General features: G+C 57.8%; 1 pseudogene; it reads right to left on the reverse strand.

Annotated features, from left to right (window-relative positions):
• LOC147119065 (uncharacterized) overlaps window positions 1–14,702 on the reverse strand; it is a 51,610-nt pseudogene extending 36,908 nt beyond the window's left edge.
• Between the last annotated feature and the right edge of the window lie 359 nt (window positions 14,703–15,061).

The raw sequence follows: 15,061 nt of genomic DNA on the forward strand, positions 1-15,061 counted from the left end.
GAGGTGCTGTTTCTCGGATGAGATGTTAAACCGAGGTGGACATAAAAGATCCCGTTGCACTATTTTGAAGGAGTTATCCCCGGTGTTCTGGCCAATATTTATCCCTCAATCAACACCACTAAAAAAAAACAGATTATCTGGTCATTATCACATTGCTGTTTGCGGGAGCTTGCTGTGCGCAAGTGGACAGTGGAAGCATTCTTTCTGTATCCACTCTATCAAAATTTTTCATAATTTTAAAGACCTCTATTAGGTAACCCCTCAGCCTTTTTTCAAGAAAAAAGAGACCCAGCCTGTTCATTCTTTCCTGATATGTATACCCTCGCATTTCTGGTATCATCCTTGTAAATCTTCTCTGCACCCTCTCCAGTGCCTCTATATCCTTTTTATAATATGGCGACCAGAACTGTATTCTAAGTGTTGTCTAACCAAGATTCGATACAGGTTTCGCATAACTTCCCTAATTTTCAATTCTAATCCCTCTAGAAATAAACCCTAGTGCTTGGTTAACTTTGTTATGGCCTTGCTAACCTGTCGGTGGAACTTTTAGCGATTTGTGCATTTGTACTCCTCGATCCCTTTGTTCCTCTACCCCACCTAGACTCGCACCCTCCAAGTGATGTGACCTCCTTATTCTTCCTACCAAAATATAATACCTAACATTTCTCTGTGTTGAATTTCTTTTGCCAAGTATATGCTCATTCTGCAAGTTTATTAATGTCCTCCTGTAACTTGTTGCAGGCCTCCTCAGTATTGACTATCTCCCCGCCCCCCCCCTCCCCGTTAACTATCTGCCATTCCTCTGGCACTACACCTTTCTCTAATGAATTATTAAATATGTGTAATAATGCCTCTGCTATCTCTTCCCTAGATTCTTTTAAAATATGTGGATAACGGGGTTTTATCCTCTGAGTTTGATTAGTTTATTTAATATATTCCCTTCTTTATTTTAAATGCACTTATCTCATTACTAATCTCATCATCCAATGTCATGTCCACCTGTTCTATCTCCCTGGTAAATACTGAAGTAAAATAATTATTTAATATTTCTGCCATCTTCTCATCGTTATCTGTGGTATTATCCTGACTATCCCTTAATGGCCCTATTCCCATCCCAACTTTCCTTTTTTTTAATTGATGTGCCTAGAAAATGTTTTACTATTTTGTTTTATGTTCCTTGATAATTTAATTTCATAGTTCCTCTTTGCCTCCCAAATTGTTTTTTTTGACTTCTCTCCTAATTTCTTTGTATTCCCCCTTATCATGCACTCCCCTGCTGTCCATGTACTTAGTGTATACCTCTTTCCTTACCCTCAATTGTTCCCTTATGGCTTTATTCATCCATGGAGTCTCATTAGTGTTTAGTTTGTTCTTTCCTTTTAGTGGAATATATTGCTCCTGCACTCTGTTGAACACCATTTTAAATGTTTCCCATTGCTGTTCTACATCGTTGTTTGCCAATAATGTTGTTTTTTTCTTCAAGTTCTATTCTCAGCCCCTCAAAATCAGCTTTTCTCCAATCTATTAATCTGGTTTTCGTCATACTTATGTCCTTCTCAATTATCATCTTAAAGCATATTATATTATGGTCACTACTGCCTATATGATCTTGCCATAGAACTTTCAACTCTCATGATTTTTTCCTAGTGGCGAGATTGGTCCACTTAAAAGTCACTCGTTGTCGCAACTCAGATCTTCTAAACATCTAGACCAATCAGAGTGCGGCATTCGTTTGTCAGGGAGACACCCTCCTGTGATTGGCTGCTGCTGGGACATGTGGGGTAGGTTTCATCATATAAGGAGGCAATTGTTTCAGCCAATAGTGACTGGTGAGGAGAGGTCGAAAACGGAGCGGCTGAAGAGGGCGAGGAGAGGCCGAGAGCGGGTGAAGAGAGCGAGGAGAGGCTGTGAGCAGAGCGGGTGAAGAGGGTGAGAAGAAGCCGAGAGTGGAGCGGGTGAAGAGGGTGAGGAGAGGCTGAGAGCGGAGTGGGTGGAGAGGGTGAGGAGAGGCTGTGAGCAGAGCGGGTGAAGAAAGCGAGGAGAGGCCGAGAGCGGAGCGGGTGAAGAGGGTGAGGAGAGGCCAAGAGCGGCTGAAAAGGGTGAGGAGAGGCCGAGAGCGGCTGAAAAGGGTGAGGAGAGGCCGAGAGCAGGTGAAGAGGGTGAGGAGAGGCTGAGAGCGGAGCGGGTGAAGAGAGCGAGGAGAGGCTGAGAGCGGAGCGGCTGAAGAGGGTGAGGAGAGGCCGAGAGCGGAGCGGCTGAAGAGGGTGAGGAGAGGCCGAGAGTGGAGCGGGTGAAGAGGGTGAGGAGAGACCGAGAGCGGAGCGGCTGAAGAGGGTGAGGAGAGGCTGAGAGCGGAGCGGGTGAAGAGGCTGAGGAGAGGCCGAGAGCGGGTGAAGAGGGCGAGGAGAGGCCGAGAGTGGAGCGGGTGAGGAGAGGCCGAGAGTGGAACGGGTGAAGAGGCTGAGGAGAGGCCGAGAGTGGAGCGGGTGAAGAGGGTGAGGAGAGGCCGAGAGTGGAGCGGGTGAAGAGGGTGAGGAGAGGCCGAGAGTGGGTGAAGAGGGTGAGGAGAGGCCGAGAGCGGAGCGGGTGAAGAGGGTGAGGAGAGGCCGAGAGCGGAGCGGGTGAAGAGGGTGAGGAGAGGCCAAGAGCAGAGCGGGTGAAGAGGGTGAGGAGAGGCCGAGAGCGGTGCGGGTGAAGAGGGTGAGGAGAGGCCGAGAGTGGGTGAAGATGGCGAGGAGAGGCCGAGAGCGGAGCGGCTGAAGATGGTGAGGAGAGGCCGAGAGTGGAGCGGGTGAAGAGGGTGAGGAGAGGCCGAGAGCGGAGTGGGTGAAGAGGGTGAGGAGAGGCCGAGAGCGGGTGAAGAGGGTGAGGAGAGGGCGGGAGCGGAGAGGGTGAAGAGGGTGAGGAGAGGCCGAGATTGGAGCGGGTGAAGAGGGTGAGGAGAGGCCGAGATTGGAGCGAGTGAAGAGGGTGAGGAGAGGCCGAGATTGGAGCGGGTGAAGAGGGTGAGGAGAGGCCGAGATTGGAGCGGGTGAAGAGGGTGAGGAGAGGCCGAGATTGGAGCGAGTGAAGAGGGTGAGGAGAGGCCGAGATTGGAGCGGGTGAAGAGGGTGAGGAGAGGCCGAGATTGGAGCGGGTGAAGATGGTGAGGAGAGGCCGAGAGCGGAGCGAGTGAAGAGGGTGAGGAGAGGCCGAGAGCGGAGCGGCTGAAGAGGGTGAGGAGAGGCCCGGAGCGGCTGAAGAGGGTGAGGAGAGGCCGAGAGCGGAGCGGGTGAAGAGAGTGAGGAGAGGCCGAGAGCGGGTGAAGAGGGTGAGGAGAGGCCGAGAGCGGGTGAAGAGGGTGAGGAGAGGCCGAGATTGGAGCGGGTGAAGAGGGTGAGGAGAGGCCGAGAGCGGAGCGAGTGAAGAGGGTGAGGAGAGGCCGAGAGCGGAGCGGCTGAAGAGGGTGAGGAGAGGCCCGGAGCGGCTGAAGAGGGTGAGGAGAGGCCGAGAGCGGAGCGGGTGAAGAGAGTGAGGAGAGGCCGAGAGCGGAGCGGGTGAAGAGGGTGAGGAGAGGCCAAGAGCGGAGCGGGTGAAGATGGCGAGGAGAGGCCGAGAGCGGAGCGGGTGAAGAGGGCGAGGAGAGGCCGAGAGTGGAGCGGGTGAAGAGGGTGAGGAGAGGCTGAGATCGGAGCGGGTGAAGATGGCGAGGAGAGGCCGAGAGTGGGTGAAGAGGGTGAGGAGAGGCCGAGAGCGGAGCGGGTGAAGATGGCGAGGAGAGGCCGAGAGCGGAGCGCCTGAAGAAGGTGAGGAGAGGCCGAGAGCGGAGCGGGTGAAGATGGCGAGGAGAGGACGAGAGCAGAGCGGGTGAAGAGGGTGAGGAGAGGCCGAGAGCAGAGCGGGTGAAGAGGGTGAGGAGAGGCCGAGAGTGGGTGAAGAGGGTGAGGAGAGGCCGAGAACGGAGCGGGTGAAGAGGGTGAGGAGAGGCCGAGAGCGGAGCGGGTGAAGATGGCGAGGAGAGGCCGAGAGCAGAGCGTCTGAAGAGGGTGAGGAGAGGCCGAGAGCGGAGCGGGTGAAGAGGGTGAGGAGAGACCGAGAGCGGAGCGGGTGAAGAGAGTGAGGAGAGGCCAAGAGCAGAGCGGGTGAAGAGGGTGAGGAGAGGCCGAGAGCGGTGCGGGTGAAGAGGGTGAGGAGAGGCCGAGAGTGGGTGAAGATGGCGAGGAGAGGCCGAGAGCGGAGCGGCTGAAGATGGTGAGGAGAGGCCGAGAGTGGAGCGGGTGAAGAGGGTGAGGAGAGGCCGAGAGCGGAGTGGGTGAAGAGGGTGAGGAGAGGCCGAGAGCGGGTGAAGAGGGTGAGGAGAGGGGGGGAGCGGAGCGGGTGAAGAGGGTGAGGAGAGGCCGAGATTGGAGCGGGTGAAGAGGGTGAGGAGAGGCCGAGATTGGAGCGAGTGAAGAGGGTGAGGAGAGGCCGAGATTGGAGCGGGTGAAGAGGGTGAGGAGAGGCCGAGATTGGAGCGGGTGAAGAGGGTGAGGAGAGGCCGAGATTGGAGCGAGTGAAGAGGGTGAGGAGAGGCCGAGATTGGAGTGGGTGAAGAGGGTGAGGAGAGGCCGAGATTGGAGCGGGTGAAGATGGTGAGGAGAGGCCGAGAGCGGAGCGAGTGAAGAGGGTGAGGAGAGGCCGAGAGCGGAGCGGCTGAAGAGGGTGAGGAGAGGCCCGGAGCGGCTGAAGAGGGTGAGGAGAGGCCGAGAGCGGAGCGGGTGAAGAGAGTGAGGAGAGGCCGAGAGCGGGTGAAGAGGGTGAGGAGAGGCCGAGAGCGGGTGAAGAGGGTGAGGAGAGGCCGAGATTGGAGCGGGTGAAGAGGGTGAGGAGAGGCCGAGAGCGGAGCGAGTGAAGAGGGTGAGGAGAGGCCGAGAGCGGAGCGGCTGAAGAGGGTGAGGAGAGGCCCGGAGCGGCTGAAGAGGGTGAGGAGAGGCCGAGAGCGGAGCGGGTGAAGAGAGTGAGGAGAGGCCGAGAGCGGAGCGGGTGAAGAGGGTGAGGAGAGGCCAAGAGCGGAGCGGGTGAAGATGGCGAGGAGAGGCCGAGAGTGGAGCGGGTGAAGAGGGTGAGGAGAGGCTGAGATCGGAGCGGGTGAAGATGGCGAGGAGAGGCCGAGAGTGGGTGAAGAGGGTGAGGAGAGGCCGAGAGCGGAGCGGGTGAAGATGGCGAGGAGAGGCCGAGAGCGGAGCGCCTGAAGAAGGCGAGGAGAGGCCGAGAGCGGAGCGGGTGAAGATGGCGAGGAGAGGCCGAGAGCAGAGCGGGTGAAGAGGGTGAGGAGAGGCCGAGAGCAGAGCGGGTGAAGAGGGTGAGGAGAGGCCGAGAGCGGAGCGGGTGAAGAGGGTGAGGAGAGGCCGAGAGTGGGTGAAGAGGGTGAGGAGAGGCCGAGAGCGGAGCGGGTGAAGAGGGTGAGGAGAGGCCGAGAGCGGAGCGGGTGAAGATGGCGAGGAGAGGCCGAGAGCAGAGCGTCTGAAGAGGGTGAGGAGAGGCCGAGAGTGGAGCGGGTAAAGAGGGTGAGGAGAGGCTGAGAGCGGAGTGGGTGAAGAGGGTGAGGAGAGGCCGAGAGCGGAGCGGGTGAAGAGGGTGAGGAGAGACCGAGAGCGGAGCGGGTGAAGAGGGTGAGGAGAGACCGAGAGCGGAGTGGGTGAAGAATGTGAGGAGAGCCCGAGAGTGGGTGAAGAGGGTGAGGAGAGCCCGAGAGTGGGTGAAGAGGGTGAGGAGAGGCCGAGAGCGGAGCGGCTGAAGAGGGTGAGGAGAGGCTGAGAGCGGAGTGGGTGAAGAGGGGGAGGAGAGGCCGAGTGCGGGTGAAGAGGGTGAGGAGAGGCCGGGAGCGGAGCGGGTGAAGAGGGTGAGGAGAGGCCGAGAGCGGAGCGGGTGAAGAGGGCGAGGAGAGGCCATGAGTGGAGCGGGTGAAGAGGGCGAGGAGAGGCCGAGAGCGGAGCGGGTGAAGATGGCGAGGAGAGGCCGAGAGCGGAGCGGGTGAAGATGGCGAGGAGAGGCCCGGAGCGGAGCAGGTGACGAGGGTGAGGAGAGGCCGAGAGCGGAGCGGCTGAAGAGGGTGAGGAGAGGCCCGGAGCGGCTGAAGAGGGTGAGGAGAGGCCGAGAGCGGAGCGGGTGAAGTGAGTGAGGAGAGGCCAAGAGCGGAGCGGGTGAAGATGGCGAGGAGAGGCCGAGAGCGGAGCGGGTGAAGATGGCGAGGAGAGGCCGAGAGCGGAGCGGGTGAAGAGGGGGAGGAGAGGCCGAGAGCGGAGCGGGTGAAGAGAGTGAGGAGAGGCCGAGAGCCGAGCAGGTGAAGAGGGTGAGGAGAGGCTGAGAGCGGAGCGGGTGAAGAGAGCGAGGAGAGGCTGAGAGCGGAGCGGCTGAAGAGGGTGAGGAGAGGCCGAGAGCGGAGCGGCTGAAGAGGGTGAGGAGAGGCTGAGAGCGGGTGAAGAGGGCGAGGAGAGGCCGAGAGTGGAGCGGGTGAGGAGAGGCCGAGAGTGGAACGGGTGAAGAGGCTGAGGAGAGGCCGAGAGTGGAGCGGGTGAAGAGGGTGAGGAGAGGCCGAGAGTGGAGCGGGTGAAGAGGGTGAGGAGAGGCCGAGAGTGGGTGAAGAGGGTGAGGAGAGGCCGAGAGCGGAGCGGGTGAAGAGAGTGAGGAGAGGCCGAGAGCGGAGCGGGTGAAGAGGGTGAGGAGAGGCCAAGAGCAGAGCGGGTGAAGAGGGTGAGGAGAGGCCGAGAGCGGTGCGGGTGAAGAGGGTGAGGAGAGGCCGAGAGTGGGTGAAGATGGCGAGGAGAGGCCGAGAGCGGAGCGGCTGAAGATGGTGAGGAGAGGCCGAGAGTGGAGCGGGTGAAGAGGGTGAGGAGAGGCCGAGAGCGGAGTGGGTGAAGAGGGTGAGGAGAGGCCGAGAGCGGGTGAAGAGGGTGAGGAGAGGGCGGGAGCGGAGAGGGTGAAGAGGGTGAGGAGAGGCCGAGATTGGAGCGAGTGAAGAGGGTGAGGAGAGGCCGAGATTGGAGCGGGTGAAGAGGGTGAGGAGAGGCCGAGATTGGAGCGGGTGAAGAGGGTGAGGAGAGGCCGAGATTGGAGCGAGTGAAGAGGGTGAGGAGAGGCCGAGATTGGAGCGGGTGAAGAGGGTGAGGAGAGGCCGAGATTGGAGCGGGTGAAGATGGTGAGGAGAGGCCGAGAGCGGAGCGAGTTAAGAGGGTGAGGAGAGGCCGAGAGCGGAGCGGCTGAAGAGGGTGAGGAGAGGCCCGGAGCGGCTGAAGAGGGTGAGGAGAGGCCGAGAGCGGAGCGGGTGAAGAGAGTGAGGAGAGGCCGAGAGCGGGTGAAGAGGGTGAGGAGAGGCCGAGAGCGGGTGAAGAGGGTGAGGAGAGGCCGAGATTGGAGCGGGTGAAGAGGGTGAGGAGAGGCCGAGAGCGGAGCGAGTGAAGAGGGTGAGGAGAGGCCGAGAGCGGAGCGGCTGAAGAGGGTGAGGAGAGGCCCGGAGCGGCTGAAGAGGGTGAGGAGAGGCCGAGAGCGGAGCGGGTGAAGAGAGTGAGGAGAGGCCGAGAGCGGAGCGGGTGAAGAGGGTGAGGAGAGGCCAAGAGCGGAGCGGGTGAAGATGGCGAGGAGAGGCCGAGAGCGGAGCGGGTGAAGAGGGCGAGGAGAGGCCGAGAGTGGAGCGGATGAAGAGGGTGAGGAGAGGCTGAGATCGGAGCGGGTGAAGATGGCGAGGAGAGGCCGAGAGTGGGTGAAGAGGGTGAGGAGAGGCCGAGAGCGGAGCGGGTGAAGATGGCGAGGAGAGGCCGAGAGCGGAGCGCCTGAAGAAGGCGAGGAGAGGCCGAGAGCGGAGCGGGTGAAGATGGCGAGGAGAGGCCGAGAGCAGAGCGGGTGAAGAGGGTGAGGAGAGGCCGAGAGCAGAGCGGGTGAAGAGGGTGAGGAGAGGCCGAGAGCGGAGCGGGTGAAGAGGGTGAGGAGAGGCCGAGAGTGGGTGAAGAGGGTGAGGAGAGGCCGAGAGCGGAGCGGGTGAAGAGGGTGAGGAGAGGCCGAGAGCGGAGCGGGTGAAGATGGCGAGGAGAGGCCGAGAGCAGAGCGTCTGAAGAGGGTGAGGAGAGGCCGAGAGTGGAGCGGGTGAAGAGGGTGAGGAGAGGCTGAGAGCGGAGTGGGTGAAGAGGGTGAGGAGAGGCCGAGAGCGGAGCGGGTGAAGAGGGTGAGGAGAGACCGAGAGCGGAGCGGGTGAAGAGAGTGAGGAGAGGCCAAGAGCGGAGTGGGTGAAGAGGGTGAGGAGAGGCCGAGAGCGGGTGAAGAGGGTGAGGAGAGGGCGGGAGCGGAGCGGGTGAAGAGGGTGAGGAGAGGCCGAGATTGGAGCGGATGAAGAGGGTGAGGAGAGGCCGAGATTGGAGCGAGTGAAGAGGGTGAGGAGAGGCCGAGATTGGAGCGGGTGAAGAGGGTGAGGAGAGGCCGAGATTGGAGCGGGTGAAGAGGGTGAGGAGAGGCCGAGATTGGAGCGAGTGAAGAGGGTGAGGAGAGGCCGAGATTGGAGCGGGTGAAGAGGGTGAGGAGAGGCCGAGATTGGAGCGGGTGAAGATGGTGAGGAGAGGCCGAGAGCGGAGCGAGTGAAGAGGGTGAGGAGAGGCCGAGAGCGGAGCGGCTGAAGAGGGTGAGGAGAGGCCCGGAGCGGCTGAAGAGGGTGAGGAGAGGCCGAGAGCGGAGCGGGTGAAGAGAGTGAGGAGAGGCCGAGAGCGGGTGAAGAGGGTGAGGAGAGGCCGAGAGTGGGTGAAGAGGGTGAGGAGAGGCCGAGATTGGAGCGGGTGAAGAGGGTGAGGAGAGGCGGAGAGCGGAGCGAGTGAAGAGGGTGAGGAGAGGCCGAGAGCGGAGCGGCTGAAGAGGGTGAGGAGAGGCCCGGAGCGGCTGAAGAGGGTGAGGAGAGGCCGAGAGCGGAGCGGGTGAAGAGAGTGAGGAGAGGCCGAGAGCGGAGCGGGTGAAGAGGGTGAGGAGAGGCCAAGAGCGGAGCGGGTGAAGATGGCGAGGAGAGGCCGAGAGCGGAGCGGGTGAAGAGGGCGAGGAGAGGCCGAGAGTGGAGCGGGTGAAGAGGGTGAGGAGAGGCTGAGATCGGAGCGGGTGAAGATGGCGAGGAGAGGCCGAGAGTGGGTGAAGAGGGTGAGGAGAGGCCGAGAGCGGAGCGGGTGAAGATGGCGAGGAGAGGCCGAGAGCGGAGCGCCTGAAGAAGGCGAGGAGAGGCCGAGAGCGGAGCGGGTGAAGATGGCGAGGAGAGGCCGAGAGCAGAGCGGGTGAAGAGGGTGAGGAGTGGCCGAGAGCAGAGCGGGTGAAGAGGGTGAGGAGAGGCCGAGAGCGGAGCGGGTGAAGAGGGTGAGGAGAGGCCGAGAGTGGGTGAAGAGGGTGAGGAGAGGCCGAGAGCGGAGCGGGTGAAGAGGGTGAGGAGAGGCCGAGAGCGGAGCGGGTGAAGATGGCGAGGAGAGGCCGAGAGCAGAGCGTCTGCAGAGGGTGAGGAGAGGCCGAGAGTGGAGCGGGTGAAGAGGGTGAGGAGAGACCGAGAGCGGAGCGGGTGAAGAGGGTGAGGAGAGACCGAGAGCGGAGTGGGTGAAGAATGTGAGGAGAGCCCGAGAGTGGGTGAAGAGGGTGAGGAGAGCCCGAGAGTGGGTGAAGAGGGTGAGGAGAGGCCGAGAGCGGAGCGGCTGAAGAGGGTGAGGAGAGGCTGAGAGCGGAGTGGGTGAAGAGGGGGAGGAGAGGCCGAGAGCGGGTGAAGAGGGTGAGGAGAGGCCGGGAGCGGAGCGGCTGAAGAGGGTGAGGAGAGGCCGAGAGCAGAGCGGGTGAAGAGGGCGAGGAGAGGCCATGAGTGGAGCGGGTGAAGAGGGCGAGGAGAGGCCGAGAGCGGAGCGGCTGAAGATGGCGAGGAGAGGCCGAGAGCGGAGCGGGTGAAGATGGCGAGGAGAGGCCCGGAGCGGAGCAGGTGACGAGGGTGAGGAGAGGCCGAGAGCGGAGCGGCTGAAGAGGGTGAGGAGAGGCCCGGAGCGGCTGAAGAGGGTGAGGAGAGGCCGAGAGCGGAGCGGGTGAAGTGAGTGAGGAGAGGCCAAGAGCGGAGCGGGTGAAGATGGCGAGGAGAGGCCGAGAGCGGAGCGGGTGAAGATGGCGAGGAGAGGCCGAGAGCGGAGCGGGTGAAGAGGGGGAGGAGAGGCCGAGAGCGGAGCGGGTGAAGAGAGTGAGGAGAGGCCGAGAGCCGAGCGGGTGAAGAGGGTGAGGAGAGGCCGAGAGCGGAGCGGGTGAAGAGGGTGAGGAGAGGCCGAGAGTGGGTGAAGAGGGCGAGGAGAGGCCGAGAGCGGAGCGGGTGAAGAGGGCGAGGAGAGGCCGAGAGCAGAGCGGGTGAAGAGGGTGAGGAGAGGCCGAGAGTGGAGCGGGTGAAGAGGGTGAGGAGAGGCCGAGAGCGGAGCGGGTGAAGATGGCGAGGAGAGGCCGAGAGCGGAGCGGGTGAAGAGGGTGAGGAGAGGCCGAGATTGGAGCGGGTGAAGAGGGTGAGAAGAGGCTGAGAGCGGAGTGGGTGAAGTGAGTGAGGAGAGGCCGAGAGCGGAGCGGATGAAGAGGGCGAGGAGAGGCCGAGAGCGGAGCGGGTGAAGATGGCGAGGAGAGGCCGAGAGCAGAGCGGCTGAAGAGGGTGAGGAGAGGCCGAGATTGGAGCGGGTGAAGAGGGTGAGGAGAGGCCGAGATTGGAGCGGGTGAAGAGGATGAGGAGAGGCCGAGAGCGGAGCGGGTGAAGAGGGTGAGGAGAGGCCGAGAGCGGAGCGGCTGAACAGGGTGAGGAGAGGCCGAGAGCGGAGCGGGTGAAGAGGGTGAGGAGAGGCCGAGAGCGGAGCGCCTGAAGAAGGCGAGGAGAGGCTGAGAGCGGAGCGGGTGAAGAGGGCGAGGAGAGGCCGAGAGCGGAGCGGGTGAAGAGGGCGAGGAGAGGCCGAGAGCGGAGCAGGTGAAGAGGGTGAGGAGAGGCCGAGAGCGGGGCGGGTGAAGAGGGCGAGGAGAGACCGAGAGCGGAGCAGGTGAAGAGGGTGAGGAGAGGCCGAGAACGGAGCGGGTGAAGAGGGTGAGGAGAGGCCGAGAGCGGAGCGGGTGAAGAGGGTGAGGAGAGGCCGGGAGCGGAGCGGCTAATTAATATTTCCTTGTCGAGCATTGTATCCGCCTTCTAGTCATGTCAGAAAAGGGACACCCAAGCAAGCGGCACCACTACAGGTGTAAATACAATGCTGGTTGGAGCAGCTCCTACCCAGTACACAGCAGCAGACTTTCAGATGAACACGCATTTTGTCTTGTTTGTCCTGTAGACATTAACATTGGGAATTCTGGAGTGAACGACCTCAAGAAACACCTGGAAACTTGCAAGCATGTAATCCGGGCTGAGGCCTCGAGGACGCAGCAGTCGACAGGCTTTGTTAGCCCAGCTCGGCAGACTTTAGCTCAGAAGGTTACAAATGCTGAAGTACTTTTTTGCCAGGCCATTGCGGAACATGGATTACCCATTGCATGTGCAGATCATTTCACAAAACTGGTGAAGGTGATGTTTCCTGATTCAGACATTGCAGAAGGATTTTCCTGTGGGTGTACCGAAGCCAGTGCAATAATACAGGCTCTTGCCAGGCACCATTCTGGATGCGCTGTAACACATGCTCAAACTGGCCCCATCACTTTAATGGTGGATGAGAGCAATGATGTTCGCAGCGACAAGGAGGTTTGCATTCTGATCAGGTACTTTCACCAGACTCTTAAAGTTGTAAAAACAGACCTCGTGGCCGTGGAAATATGTAATACAGCAAATGCAGAAAAGGTGTTTAGTCTAATAAATTCTGTTCTTGCTGCCCACCACATTCCCTGGGAGAATGTTATTGGTTTCTCTTCTGACTCTGCCAACATCCTGAGAGGAAAGAATAACTGTTTTAAGTCGGATAAAACAGCGGTCACGTTCCGTGTACAGTCTGCCTTGTGTTTCCCACATTGTACACCTTGCAGCGAAGGATGCTGTTGAAGCAATCTCTAAACCAGTGGAAGATCTGCTCGTGGACATCTTTTATTATTTCAGTGGTAGCGCGAAACGAAAAGAGGAATACGAACAACACCAGCAGTGGTGTGACGCAGACGAGCTTGAGCTAATAAAACACAGAGGAACAAGGTGGATCAGTCTCCGCCCAGCAGTAGCGAGGTGTAATAACCAGTGGGAGCCCCTTAAAGCCCATTTAGGAAGCAGCAATGAAACGGAACAACCCGGCCCAGTGCAGCGAGTTTACACCTACATACAAGACCAGGAAATGCACCTTTACTTCCTATTCTTGGAACATGGGCTGGATGATTTATTAGCCTACAATGTTTTTTCCCAAGCCGAGGATTCGAGAGTTGTCTACCTCTGGGAAGAAAGCCGGAAACTGCTAAAAATGCTGCTCAACCGATTTGTGAAGTCGGATGTGTTGAGCAGAGCCGATGATGTCACCGTGGTGGATTTCCAAGAATTAACGAATCAGAAAGAAGACGAGAAGTTGTCTGTTGGCGTTAAAGCGAAGATGTTTCTTGCTGCGGATGGAGATTTAGACAGAGCCACACTTCAGAGCTTCTACGCTGGAGTCAGAAAGTTTAATCTGCAGCTGTCCAGAAACTACTGAAAAAATTACCACTAACGGACAAAACAGTGGAGGCGCTGGGACTGCTACATCCAGCTAAAAAACTGGATTATGGGGAAGACACGATTATTAGTCTCCTGACACGGTATCCATCGGTTACAAAATCCGACGATGAGAAACAGACCATCGTGAACGAGTGGATCCAGTATCAAGTAGATTCTTAACTGCCCGATTTCCAGCCAGGGACAACAAGACTGGATGAGTGGTGGGGGCAAGTGCTGGATCTAAACCAAGTGGGGACCCAAGAAAAGCGCTATGATTGCTGCTCTTCTGATTCTCCCTTACGATCAGGCCGGTGTGCAGCGAGTCTTCTCCCTAACAGTGGTCCCAGCACCGATCCCCGTGGAACACCACTTCCCACCTTCCGCCCATCTGAGTAAATACCTTTAACTCATCCCGTTACTATAACTGGACTTGTCTCCCTTCCCATGGCGAGGGGATTGTTGTACCAGACGGGAGGGGCCACATTTGGGGACTCTCGATTCTCCACTAATTCCCATTCCCCTTCTTTCTGGTGGATAATGGAGGTGCCACTGTGTGTAATGTGCAAGTCAGTAAGAATTGTCAGTGAGGATTAATCAGCACTTTCTAACTGGAGATGTTAATCAGCGGAACCTTTCAGACACTGAATTATACCAAAGACTAAAAAAGGATTGAAGTAAAATGTATAATTTTATTGTGAACTAATTTCTGACGAGAGTCCCTGAATTAAGCGGAAGGATCGCAGACAGCGGTTCTTAAAGGGACACTGCAGTCCCGAGAACACAATCAGCTATATATCCAGAATATTAACCTCCAGCCCAATTATTGGGGTTATTAACATCAGCAGAAACAAACCCCAACTGTCAGAATAAACATGGTTCAGTCCTGGATGTGATTAACACCAGGAAAAGCAGCAGAATCCAACCTCTGCAGTCATTTGTGAACTCGCTGGTGTCTCAGCAGGTGCGATGACCGAGTAAATCCCTTCTCACACACGGGGCAGGTGAATGGCCTCTCCCCAGTGTGAATTCGCTGGTGTGTCAGCAGGTTGGATGAATGAGTGAATCCCTTTGCACACACGGAGCAGGTGAACGGCCTCTCCCCAGTGTGAACTCGCTGGTGTCTCAGCAGCGTGGATGACTGAGCGAATCCCTTCCCACACACAAAACAAGTGAATGGCCTTTCCCCAGTGTGAACTCGCTGGTGTTTCAGCAGCTGGGTTGAATTCGTAAATCCATTTCCACACATGGAGCAGATGAACGGCCTCTCCCCAGTGTGAACTCGCTGGTGTGTCAGCAGAGTGGTTGACTGACTGAATCCCTTCTCACACATGGAGCAGGTGAACGGCCTCTCCCCAGTGTGAACTCGCTGGTGTGCAATGAGGTTGGATGAACACCTGAACCTCTTGCCACAGTGGGAGCAACTAAATGGTCTCTCATCAGTGTGAACTCTCTGGTGTGACTGGAGGCAGAATGACTGAGTGAATCCCTTCCCACACTCGGAGCAGGTGAATGGCCTCTCCCCAGTGTGACTGCGCCTATGATTTTCCAGCTGGGATGGATAATTGAATCCCTTCCCACAGTCGTCACATTTCCACGGTTTCTCCATGGTGCGGGTGTCTTTGTGTCTCTCCAGGTTGGACGATCAGTTGAAGCCTCGTCCACACACACAACACATGTATGGGTTCTCCCCGCTGTGAATGGTGCGATGTTTTTTCAGGCTGTGTAACTGGTTAAAGCTCTTTCCACAGTCAGTGCACTGGAACACTCTCACTCGGTGTCTCGGTGCTTTTCCAGTCACACTGATGTTTGAAATCTTTCCCCACAGACAGAACAGACAAACATTTCTCCTTCCACATTCAGAGGCCGATGTTATTCAGGTCCTGATGAATGGAGTGACTGTGTCAGATCTTGATGTGATGTTTGGTTTGAGTTCGAGGTGTGTAAATGCTGCCCTTCTCACAGCCTGTAAAAGGAGTTTACAAAAGCCATCACTGTGAGTCCAGGATAGAAATTGACAAGATTCTCTCCTCCTGGTTCATAGAAACATAGAAGATAGGAGCAGGAGTAGACCATTCGGCCCCTCGAGCCTGCCCCACCATTCGATGCGATCATGGCTGATCATCCAAACTCAGTACCCTGTCCCTGCCTTCTCCCCATATCCCTTGATACCTTTAGCTCTAAGAAATATATCTAACTCCTTCTTGAATATATTTAAAGACTTGGCCTCAACCGCCTTCTGTAGTAGAGAATTCCACAGGTTCACCACTCTCTGGGTGAAGAAATTCTTCCTCATCTCTGTCCTAAATGGCTTACCCCTTATCCTTAGACTATGACCCCTGGTTCTGGACTCTCCGACCATCGGGAACATTCTACCTGCATCTAGTTTGTCCAGACCTGTCAGAATTTTATAAGTTTCGATGAGATTCCCTCTCATTCTTC

This window comes from Somniosus microcephalus, chromosome 4 (genome assembly GCF_052327205.1).
Source record: "Somniosus microcephalus isolate GS21.2 chromosome 4, FLI_Smic_1.0, whole genome shotgun sequence".
NCBI classification, from domain to species: domain Eukaryota; kingdom Metazoa; phylum Chordata; class Chondrichthyes; order Squaliformes; family Somniosidae; genus Somniosus; species Somniosus microcephalus.